At 23.9% G+C, this 14815-nt stretch overlaps 1 protein-coding gene across 1 annotated transcript in view; it reads right to left on the minus strand.

Moving 5' to 3' along the window:
• Positions 1–11799, minus strand: part of LOC142684062 (uncharacterized) — a 54580-nt gene extending 42781 nt beyond the window's left edge. The window contains exon 1 of the mRNA XM_075847451.1: positions 11465–11799. The gene's annotated coding sequence lies outside the window, so the exon portion shown is untranslated. The remainder of the gene's footprint in view (positions 1–11464) is intronic.
• Positions 11800–14815: the final 3016 nt, after the last annotated feature.

Consider the following 14815-nt stretch of genomic DNA (forward strand, 5'->3'; position numbering starts at 1 on the left):
TTACTTATTATATCAATGTAGTGATATAATAATAATAATGTAACAATGTAGTGATATAATAATAATGTAACAATGTAGTGATATAATAATAATGTAACAATGTAGTGATATAATAATAATGTAACAATGTAGTGATATAATAATAATGTAACAATGTAGTGATATAATAATAATGTAACAATGTAGTGATATAATAATAATAATGTAACAATGTAGTGATATAATAATAATAATGTAACAATGTAGTGATATAATAATAATAATAATGTAACAATGTAGTGATATAATAATAATGTAACAATGTAGTGATATAATAATAATAATGTAACAATGTAGTGATATAATAATAATAATGTAACAATGTAGTGATATAATAATAATGTAACAATGTAGTGATATAATAATAATAATGTAACAATGTAGTGATATAATAATAATAATAATGTAACAATGTAGTGATATAATAATAATAATAATGTAACAATGTAGTGATATAATAATAATAATGTAACAATGTAGTGATATAATAATAATGTAACAATGTAGTGATATAATAATAATGTAACAATGTAGTGATATAATAATAATGTAACAATGTAGTGATATAATAATAATAATGTAACAATGTAGTGATATAATAATAATAATGTAACAATGTAGTGATATAATAATAATGTAACAATGTAGTGATATAATAATAATAATAATGTAACAATGTAGTGATATAATAATAATAATGTAACAATGTAGTGATATAATAATAATGTAACAATGTAGTGATATAATAATAATAATGTAACAATGTAGTGATATAATAATAATGTAACAATGTAGTGATATAATAATAATGTAACAATGTAGTGATATAATAATAATGTAACAATATAGTGATATAATAATAATGTAACAATGTAGTGATATAATAATAATAATAATGTAACAATGTAGTGATATAATAATAATGTAACAATGTAGTGATATAATAATAATGTAACAATGTAGTGATATAATAATAATAATGTAACAATGTAGTGATATAATAATAATAATGTAACAATATAGTGATATAATAATAATAATGTAACAATGTAGTGATATAATAATAATGTAACAATATAGTGATATAATAATAATAATGTAACAATGTAGTGATATAATAATAATAATAATGTAACAATGTAGTGATATAATAATAATGTAACAATGTAGTGATATAATAATAATAATGTAACAATGTAGTGATATAATAATAATAATAATGTAACAATGTAGTGATATAATAATAATGTAACAATGTAGTGATATAATAATAATGTAACAATGTAGTGATATAATAATAATAATGTAACAATGTAGTGATATAATAATAATGTAACAATGTAGTGATATAATAATAATGTAACAATGTAGCGATATAATAATAATAATGTAACAATGTAGTGATATAATAATAATGTAACAATGTAGTGATATAATAATAATGTAACAATGTAGTGATATAATAATAATAATGTAACAATGTAGCGATATAATAATAATGTAACAATGTAGTGATATAATAATAATGTAACAATGTAGTGATATAATAATAATGTAACAATGTAGTGATATAATAATAATAATGTAACAATGTAGTGATATAATAATAATGTAACAATGTAGTGATATAATAATAATAATGTAACAATGTAGTGATATAATAATAATAATAATGTAACAATGTAGTGATATAATAATAATAATGTAACAATGTAGTGATATAATAATAATGTAACAATGTAGTGATATAATAATAATAATGTAACAATGTAGTGATATAATAATAATGTAACAATGTAGTGATATAATAATAATGTAACAATGTAGTGATATAATAATAATAATAATGTAACAATGTAGTGATATAATAATAATAATGTAACAATGTAGTGATATAATAATAATAATAATGTAACAATGTAGTGATATAATAATAATAATGTAACAATGTAGTGATATAATAATAATGTAACAATGTAGTGATATAATAATAATGTAACAATGTAGTGATATAATAATAATAATGTAACAATGTAGTGATATAATAATAATGTAACAATGTAGTGATATAATAATAATGTAACAATGTAGTGATATAATAATAATAATGTAACAATGTAGTGATATAATAATAATAATAATGTAACAATGTAGTGATATAATAATAATAATAATGTAACAATGTAGTGATATAATAATAATGTAACAATGTAGTGATATAATAATAATAATGTAACAATGTAGTGATATAATAATAATGTAACAATGTAGTGATATAATAATAATGTAACAATGTAGTGATATAATAATAATGTAACAATATAGTGATATAATAATAATAATGTAACAATGTAGTGATATAATAATAATAATAATGTAACAATGTAGTGATATAATAATAATGTAACAATGTAGTGATATAATAATAATAATGTAACAATGTAGTGATATAATAATAATAATAATGTAACAATGTAGTGATATAATAATAATAATGTAACAATGTAGTGATATAATAATAATGTAACAATGTAGTGATATAATAATAATAATAATAATGTAACAATGTAGTGATATAATAATAATGTAACAATGTAGTGATATAATAATAATGTAACAATGTAGTGATATAATAATAATGTAACAATGTAGTGATATAATAATAATGTAACAATGTAGTGATATAATAATAATGTAACAATGTAGTGATATAATAATAATGTAACAATGTAGTGATATAATAATAATAATGTAACAATGTAGCGATATAATAATAATAATGTAACAATGTAGTGATATAATAATAATAATGTAACAATGTAGTGATATAATAATAATAATGTAACAATGTAGTGATATAATAATAATAATAATGTAACAATGTAGTGATATAATAATAATGTAACAATGTAGTGATATAATAATAATAATGTAACAATGTAGTGATATAATAATAATGTAACAATGTAGTGATATAATAATAATAATGTAACAATGTAGTGATATAATAATAATAATGTAACAATGTAGTGATATAATAATAATAATGTAACAATGTAGTGATATAATAATAATAATGTAACAATGTAGTGATATAATAATAATAATGTAACAATGTAGTGATATAATAATAATAATGTAACAATGTAGTGATATAATAATAATAATGTAACAATGTAGTGATATAATAATAATGTAACAATGTAGTGATATAATAATAATAATGTAACAATGTAGTGATATAATAATAATGTAACAATGTAGTGATATAATAATAATAATGTAACAATGTAGTGATATAATAATAATAATGTAACAATGTAGTGATATAATAATAATAATGTAACAATGTAGTGATATAATAATAATAATGTAACAATGTAGTGATATAATAATAATAATGTAACAATGTAGTGATATAATAATAATAATGTAACAATGTAGTGATATAATAATAATGTAACAATGTAGTGATATAATAATAATAATGTAACAATGTAGTGATATAATAATAATGTAACAATGTAGTGATATAATAATAATAATGTAACAATGTAGTGATATAATAATAATAATAATGTAACAATGTAGTGATATAATAATAATAATGTAACAATGTAGTGATATAATAATAATAATGTAACAATGTAGTGATATAATAATAATGTAACAATGTAGTGATATAATAATAATAATGTAACAATGTAGTGATATAATAATAATAATAATGTAACAATGTAGTGATATAATAATAATAATAATGTAACAATGTAGTGATATAATAATAATGTAACAATGTAGTGATATAATAATAATAATGTAACAATGTAGTGATATAATAATAATAATAATGTAACAATGTAGTGATATAATAATAATAATGTAACAATGTAGTGATATAATAATAATGTAACAATGTAGTGATATAATAATAATGTAACTATGTAGTGATATAATAATAATAATGTAACAATGTAGTGATATAATAATAATAATGTAACAATGTAGTGATATAATAATAATGTAACAATGTAGTGATATAATAATAATGTAACAATGTAGTGATATAATAATAATAATGTAACAATGTAGTGATATAATAATAATAATAATGTAACAATGTAGTGATATAATAATAATAATGTAACAATGTAGTGATATAATAATAAGGTAACAATGTAGTGATATAATAATAATGTAACTATGTAGTGATATAATAATAATAATGTAACAATGTAGTGATATAATAATAATAATGTAACAATGTAGTGATATAATAATAATGTAACAATGTAGTGATATAATAATAATAATGTAACAATGTAGTGATATAATAATAATGTAACAATGTAGTGATATAATAATAATGTAACAATGTAGTGATATAATAATAATGTAACAATGTAGTGATATAATAATAATGTAACAATGTAGCGATATAATAATAATAATGTAACAATGTAGTGATATAATAATAATGTAACAATGTAGTGATATAATAATAATAATAATAATGTAACAATGTAGTGATATAATAATAATAATAATGTAACAATGTAGTGATATAATAATAATGTAACAATGTAGTGATATAATAATAATGTAACAATGTAGTGATATAATAATAATAATGTAACAATGTAGTGATATAATAATAATGTAACAATGTAGTGATATAATAATAATGTAACAATGTAGTGATATAATAATAATGTAACAATGTAGTGATATAATAATAATGTAACAATGTAGTGATATAATAATAATAATGTAACAATGTAGTGATATAATAATAATAATAATGTAACAATGTAGTGATATAATAATAATAATGTAACAATGTAGTGATATAATAATAATGTAACAATGTAGTGATATAATAATAATGTAACAATGTAGTGATATAATAATAATGTAACAATGTAGTGATATAATAATAATGTAACAATGTAGTGATATAATAATAATGTAACAATGTAGTGATATAATAATAATAATGTAACAATGTAGTGATATAATAATAATGTAACAATGTAGTGATATAATAATAATAATAATAATAATGTAACAATGTAGTGATATTATAATAATAATGTAACAATGTAGTGATATAATAATAATGTAACAATGTAACAATGTAGTGATATAATAATAATGTAACAATGTAACAATGTAGTGATATAATAATAATGTAACAATGTAGTGATATAATAATAATAATGTAACAATGTAGTGATATAATAATAATGTAACAATGTAGTGATATAATAATAATGTAACAATGTAGTGATATAATAATAATAATGTAACAATGTAGTGATATAATAATAATGTAACAATGTAGTGATATAATAATAATAATAATAATAATGTAACAATGTAGTGATATTATAATAATAATGTAACAATGTAGTGATATAATAATAATGTAACAATGTAACAATGTAGTGATATAATAATAATGTAACAATGTAACAATGTAGTGATATAATAATAATGTAACAATGTAGTGATATAATAATAATAATGTAACAATGTAGTGATATAATAATAATGTAACAATGTAGTGATATAATAATAATGTAACAATGTAGTGATATAATAATAATAATGTAACAATGTAGTGATATAATAATAATGTAACAATGTAGTGATATAATAATAATGTAACAATGTAGTGATATAATAATAATGTAACAATGTAGTGATATAATAATAATAATGTAACAATGTAGTGATATAATAATAATGTAACAATGTAGTGATATAATAATAATAATGTAACAATGTAGTGATATAATAATAATAATGTAACAATGTAGTGATATAATAATAATGTAACAATGTAGTGATATAATAATAATGTAACAATGTAGTGATATAATAATAATAATGTAACAATGTAGTGATATAATAATAATGTAACAATGTAGTGATATAATAATAATGTAACAATGTAGTGATATAATAATAATGTAACAATGTAGTGATATAATAATAATAATGTAACAATGTAGTGATATAATAATAATGTAACAATGTAGTGATATAATAATAATGTAACAATGTAGTGATATAATAATAATGTAACAATATAGTGATATAATAATAATAATGTAACAATGTAGTGATATAATAATAATAATGTAACAATGTAGTGATATAATAATAATGTAACAATGTAGTGATATAATAATAATGTAACAATGTAGTGATATAATAATAATAATAATGTAACAATGTAGTGATATAATAATAATAATAATGTAACAATGTAGTGATATAATAATAATAATGTAACAATGTAGCGATATAATAATAATAATGTAACAATGTAGTGATATAATAATAATAATAATGTAACAATGTAGTGATATTATAATAATAATGTAACAATGTAGCGATATAATAATAATAATGTAACAATGTAGTGATATAATAATAATAATGTAACAATGTAGTGATATAATAATAATAATGTAACAATGTAGTGATATAATAATAATGTAACAATGTAGTGATATAATAATAATAATGTAACAATGTAGTGATATAATAATAATAATGTAACAATGTAGTGATATAATAATAATGTAACAATGTAGCGATATAATAATAATAATGTAACAATGTAGTGATATTATAATAATAATGTAACAATGTAGTGATATAATAATAATAATGTAACAATGTAGTGATATAATAATAATAATGTAACAATGTAGTGATATAATAATAATAATGTAACAATGTAGTGATATAATAATAATGTAACAATGTAGTGATATAATAATAATAATGTAACAATGTAGTGATATAATAATAATAATGTAACAATGTAGTGATATAATAATAATGTAACAATGTAGTGATATAATAATAATGTAACAATGTAGTGATATAATAATAATGTAACAATGTAGTGATATAATAATAATGTAACAATGTAGTGATATAATAATAATAATGTAACAATGTAGTGATATAATAATAATGTAACAATGTAGTGATATAATAATAATAATAATGTAACAATGTAGTGATATAATAATAATAATAATAATAATAATGTAACAATGTAGTGATATAATAATAATGTAACAATGTAGTGATATAATAATAATAATGTAACAATGTAGTGATATAATAATAATAATGTAACAATGTAGTGATATAATAATAATGTAACAATGTAGTGATATAATAATAATAATGTAACAATGTAGTGATATAATAATAATGTAACAATGTAGTGATATAATAATAATGTAACAATGTAGTGATATAATAATAATAATGTAACAATGTAGTGATATAATAATAATAATGTAACAATGTAGTGATATAATAATAATGTAACAATGTAGTGATATAATAATAATGTAACAATGTAGTGATATAATAATAATGTAACAATGTAGTGATATAATAATAATGTAACAATGTAGTGATATAATAATAATGTAACAATGTAGTGATATAATAATAATGTAACAATGTAGTGATATAATAATAATAATGTAACAATGTAGTGATATAATAATAATGTAACAATGTAGTGATATAATAATAATAATGTAACAATGTAGTGATATAATAATAATAATGTAACAATGTAGTGATATAATAATAATAATGTAACAATATAGTGATATAATAATAATAATGTAACAATGTAGTGATATAATAATAATAATGTAACAATGTAGTGATATAATAATAATGTAACAATGTAGTGATATAATAATAATGTAACAATGTAGTGATATAATAATAATAATAATGTAACAATGTAGTGATATAATAATAATGTAACAATGTAGTGATATAATAATAATGTAACAATGTAGTGATATAATAATAATAATGTAACAATGTAGTGATATAATAATAATAATGTAACAATGTAGTGATATAATAATAATAATGTAACAATGTAGTGATATAATAATAATGTAACAATGTAGTGATATAATAATAATGTAACAATGTAGTGATATAATAATAATGTAACAATGTAGTGATATAATAATAATGTAACAATGTAGTGATATAATAATAATAATGTAACAATGTAGTGATATAATAATAATGTAACAATGTAGTGATATAATAATAATAATGTAACAATGTAGTGATATAATAATAATGTAACAATGTAGTGATATAATAATAATGTAACAATGTAGTGATATAATAATAATGTAACAATATAGTGATATAATAATAATGTAACAATGTAGTGATATAATAATAATGTAACAATGTAGTGATATAATAATAATAATGTAACAATGTAGTGATATAATAATAATAATGTAACAATGTAGTGATATAATAATAATGTAACAATGTAGTGATATAATAATAATGTAACAATGTAGTGATATAATAATAATAATGTAACAATGTAGTGATATAATAATAATAATGTAACAATGTAGTGATATAATAATAATGTAACAATGTAGTGATATAATAATAATAATGTAACAATGTAGTGATATAATAATAATAATGTAACAATGTAGTGATATAATAATAATGTAACAATGTAGTGATATAATAATAATGTAACAATGTAGTGATATAATAATAATGTAACAATGTAGTGATATAATAATAATAATGTAACAATGTAGTGATATAATAATAATAATGTAACAATGTAGTGATATAATAATAATGTAACAATGTAGTGATATAATAATAATGTAACAATGTAGTGATATAATAATAATGTAACAATGTAGTGATATAATAATAATGTAACAATGTAGTGATATAATAATAATGTAACAATGTAGTGATATAATAATAATAATGTAACAATGTAGTGATATAATAATAATAATGTAACAATGTAGTGATATAATAATAATAATGTAACAATGTAGTGATATAATAATAATGTAACAATGTAGTGATATAATAATAATGTAACAATGTAGTGATATAATAATAATAATGTAACAATGTAGTGATATAATAATAATGTAACAATGTAGTGATATAATAATAATGTAACAATGTAGTGATATAATAATAATGTAACAATGTAGTGATATAATAATAATGTAACAATGTAGTGATATAATAATAATAATGTAACAATGTAGTGATATAATAATAATGTAACAATGTAGTGATATAATAATAATAATGTAACAATGTAGTGATATAATAATAATGTAACAATGTAGTGATATAATAATAATGTAACAATGTAGTGATATAATAATAATGTAACAATATAGTGATATAATAATAATGTAACAATGTAGTGATATAATAATAATGTAACAATGTAGTGATATAATAATAATAATGTAACAATGTAGTGATATTATAATAATAATAATGTAACAATGTAGTGATATAATAATAATGTAACAATGTAGTGATATAATAATAATGTAACAATGTAGTGATATAATAATAATAATGTAACAATGTAGTGATATAATAATAATAATGTAACAATGTAGTGATATAATAATAATGTAACAATGTAGTGATATAATAATAATAATGTAACAATGTAGTGATATAATAATAATAATGTAACAATGTAGTGATATAATAATAATAATAATGTAACAATGTAGTGATATAATAATAATAATGTAACAATGTAGTGATATAATAATAATGTAACAATGTAGCGATATAATAATAATAATGTAACAATGTAGTGATATAATAATAATAATGTAACAATGTAGTGATATAATAATAATGTAACAATGTAGTGATATAATAATAATGTAACAATGTAGTGATATAATAATAATGTAACAATGTAGTGATATAATAATAATGTAACAATGTAGTGATATAATAATAATAATGTAACAATGTAGTGATATAATAATAATGTAACAATGTAGTGATATAATAATAATGTAACAATGTAGTGATATAATAATAATAATGTAACAATGTAGTGATATAATAATAATAATGTAACAATGTAGTGATATAATAATAATGTAACAATGTAGTGATATAATAATAATAATGTAACAATGTAGTGATATAATAATAATAATGTAACAATGTAGTGATATAATAATAATGTAACAATGTAGTGATATAATAATAATGTAACAATGTAGTGATATAATAATAAAGTAACAATGTAGTGATATAATAATAATAATGTAACAATGTAGTGATATAATAATAATAATGTAACAATGTAGTGATATAATAATAATAATGTAACAATGTAGTGATATAATAATAATGTAACAATGTAGTGATATAATAATAATGTAACAATGTAGTGATATAATAATAAAGTAACAATGTAGTGATATAATAATAATAATGTAACAATGTAGTGATATAATAATAATAATGTAACAATGTAGTGATATAATAATAATGTAACAATGTAGTGATATAATAATAATGTAACAATGTAGTGATATAATAATAATAATGTAACAATGTAGTGATATAATAATAATGTAACAATGTAGTGATATAATAATAATGTAACAATGTAGTGATATAATAATAATAATGTAACAATGTAGTGATATAATAATAATAATGTAACAATGTAGTGATATAATAATAATAATGTAACAATGTAGTGATATAATAATAATGTAACAATGTAGTGATATAATAATAATAATGTAACAATGTAGTGATATAATAATAATGTAACAATGTAGTGATATAATAATAATGTAACAATGTAGTGATATAATAATAATAATGTAACAATGTAGTGATATAATAATAATAATGTAACAATGTAGTGATATAATAATAATAATAATAATGTAACAATGTAGTGATATAATAATAATAATGTAACAATGTAGTGATATAATAATAATAATGTAACAATGTAGTGATATTATAATAATAATGTAACAATGTAGTGATATAATAATAATAATGTAACAATGTAGTGATATAATAATAATGTAACAATGTAGTGATATAATAATAATGTAACAATGTAGTGATATAATAATAATGTAACAATGTAGTGATATAATAATAATAATAATAATGTAACAATGTAGTGATATAATAATAATGTAACAATGTAGTGATATAATAATAATGTAACAATGTAGTGATATAATAATAATAATGTAACAATGTAGTGATATAATAATAATGTAACAATGTAGTGATATAATAATAATAATGTAACAATGTAGTGATATAATAATAATGTAACAATGTAGTGATATAATAATAATAATAATAATAATAATAATGTAACAATGTAGTGATATAATAATAATGTAACAATGTAGCGATATAATTACGATCTCTCCACAATCATCATCACTGCGGTCTCCATGGAAATACAATAATGACAGAATTGCTGTTATTTGGCCTCATACATTGGACCCAGAATTCCTGTGCCCCCATAACAATGTCCATCACTCACCACCAATAATCCAGTCCTGACACGTGACTGATCACAGACAGAAAAGAAGGACAAATGCCGCGATCTGAAGAGAAAACGCTGCGGGGGCGGGGTCACTCAATGATTGACAGCTCCCTCTATATACACACAGTAGAGAAGGGCGGAGCTCAGCGGGGCCGAGGAGAAGAAAAGAACCTGCGGTGACGTCATGTGACTTGAGGGGCGGAGCTCAGCGAGGCAGTGGAAAAGGACCTGGGGGACGTCAAGTGATGGAGCTCAGCGGAGACGAGGAGAAGAAAAGAACCTGCAGTAAAGTCATGTGACTTGAATGGACGGAGATCAGGGGGGCAGAGGAGAAGAAAAGGACCTGCGGTGACGTCATGGGACTTGAAGGGGCGGAGCTCAGCGGGGTAAAGGAGAAGGACCTGCGGTGACGTCAAGTGCCGTGAAGGGGCGGAGCTCAACGGGGCCAAGAAGAAAAGGACCTGTGGCGACGTCATGTGATATAAAGGGGCGGAGCTCAGGGGGGCCTAGGAGAAGAAAATTACCTGTGGTTACGTCATGTGACATGAAGGGGCGGAGCTCAGGGCGGCAGAGGAGAAGAAAAGAACCTTCAATGACGTCATGTGACCTGAAGGGGCGGAGCTCAGTAGGAAAAAAACCCTGGTGAATGAAGGACCTGATGTCAAAATCATGTGATCAGTACCTGAGGGGCGGGGCTTTAAATCGATTCAGCGTTTTCTCTTCTATAGACTGTGAGACCGAAGAGCCCGGAGAATGCTGGGAGTTGTAGTTCTCCTATATATCCTCCTGTAATGTCCTCTGATATCACATAATAACAGTCTGGACATGCTGGGAGTTGTAGTTCTCTCCTCTTATATCTCCTCCTGTAATGTCCTCAGATATCACATAATAACAGACTGGACATGCTGGGAGTTGTAGTTCTCTCCTCTTATATCTCCTGTAATGTTCTCTGATATCACATAATAACAGTCTGGACATGCTGGGAGTTGCAGTTCTCTCCTCTTATACCTCCTCCCTGTAATGTCCTCTGATATCCCATAATAACAGCCTGGACATGCTGGGAGTGGTAGTTCTCTCTTATATCTCCTCCTGTAATGTCCTCTGATATCCCATAATAACAGTCTGGACATGCTGGGAGTTGTAGTTCTCTCTTATATCTCCTCCTGTAATGTCCTCTGATATCACATAATAACTGTCTGGACATGCTGGGAGTTGTAGTCCTCTCCTCTTATATCTCCTGTAATGTCCTCTGATATCACATTATAACAGTCTGGACATGCTGGGAGTTGTAGTTCTCTCCTCTTATATCTCCCCCTGTAATGTCCTCTGATATCACATAATAACAGTCTGGACATGCTGGGAGTTGTAGTTCTCTCTTATATCTCCTCCTGTAATGTCCTCTGATATCACATAGCAACAGTCTGGACATGCTGGGAGTTGTAGTCCTCTCCTCATATCTCCTCCTGTAATGTCCTCTGATATCACATAATAACAGCCTGGACATGCTGGGAGTTGTAGTCCTCTCCTCTTATATCTCCTCCTGTAATGTCCTCTGATATCACATAATAACAGTCTGGACATGCTGGGAGTTGTAGTTCTCTCCTCTTATATCTCCTCCTGTAATGTCCTCTGATATCACATAATAACAGTCTGGACATGCTGGGAGTTGTAGTTCTCTCCTCTTATATCTCCTCCTGTAATGTCCTCTGATATCACATAATAACAGTCTGGACATGCTGGGAGTTGTAGTTCTCTCCTCTTATATCTCCTCCTGTGATGTCCTCTGATATCACATAATAACAGTCTGGACATGCTGGGAGTTGTAGTCCTCTCCTCTTATATCTCCTCTCTGTAATGTCCTCTGATATCACATAATAACAGTCTGGACATGCTGGGAGTTGTAGTCCTCTCCTCTTATATCTCCTCCTGTAATGTCCTCTGATATCACATAATAACAGTCTGGACATGCTGGGAGTTGTAGTCCTCTCCTCTTATATCTCCTCCTGCAATGTCCTCTGATATCACATAATAACAGCCTGGACATGCTGGGAGTTGTAGTCCTCTCTTATATCTCCTCTTGTAATGTCCTCTGATATCACATAATAACAGTCTGGACATGCTGGGAGTTGTATTTCTCTCCTCTTATATCTCCTGTAATGTTCTCTAATATCACATAATAACAGTCTGGACATGCTGGGAGTTGTAGTCCTCTCCTCTTATACCTCCTCCTGTAATGTCCTCTGATATCACATAGCAACAGTCTGGACATGCTGGGAGTTGTAGTCCTCTCCTCTTATATCTCCTCCTGTAATGTCCTCTGATATCACATAATAACAGTCTGGACATGCTGGGAGTTGTAGTCCTCTCTCTTATATCTCCTCCTGTAATGTACTCTGATATCACATAATAACAGTCTGGACATGCTGGGAGTTGTAGTTCTCTCCTCTTATATCTCCTCCTGTAATGTCCTCTGATATCACATAACAGTCTGGACATGCTGGGAGTTGTAGTTCTCTCCTCTTATATCTCCCCCTGTAATGTCCTCTGATATCACATAATAACAGCCTGGACATGCTGGGAGTTGTAGTTCTCTCCTCTTATATCCCCTCCTGTAATGTCCTCTGATATCACATAATAACAGTCTGGACATGCTGGTAGTTGTAGTCCTCTCCTCTTATATCTCCTGTAATGTCCTCTGATATCACATAATAACAGTCTGGACATGCTGGGAGTTGTAGTCCTCTCCTCTTATATCTTCTCCTGTAATGTCCTCTGATATCTCATAATAACAGTCTGGACATGCTGGGAGTTGTAGTCCTCTCCTCTTATATCTCCTCCTGTAATGTCATCTGATATCACATAATAACAGCCTGGACATGCTGGGAGTTGTAGTTCTCTCCTCTTATATCTCCTCCTGTAATGTCCTCTGATATCACATAATAACAGTCTGGACATGCTGGGAGTTGTAGTCCTCTCCTCTTATACCTCCTCCTGTAATGTCACCTGATATCACATAATAACAGTCTGGACATGCTGGGAGTTGTAGTCCTCTCCTCTTATATCTCCTCCTGCAATGTCACCTGATATCACATAATAACAGTCTGGACATGCTGGGAGTTGTAGTTCTCTCCTCTTATATCTCCTCCTGTGATGTCCTCTGATATCACATAATAACAGTCTGGACATGCTGGGAGTTGTAGTCCTCTCCTCTTATATCTCCTCCTGTAATGTCCTCTGATATCACATAATAACAGTCTGGACATGCTGGGAGTTGTAGTCCTCTCCTCTTATATCTCCTCCTGTAATGTCCTCTGATATCACATAATAACAGTCTGGACATGCTGGGAG

Source organism: Rhinoderma darwinii (genome assembly GCF_050947455.1).
Source record: "Rhinoderma darwinii isolate aRhiDar2 chromosome 4 unlocalized genomic scaffold, aRhiDar2.hap1 SUPER_4_unloc_3, whole genome shotgun sequence".
Lineage (NCBI taxonomy): Eukaryota > Metazoa > Chordata > Amphibia > Anura > Rhinodermatidae > Rhinoderma > Rhinoderma darwinii.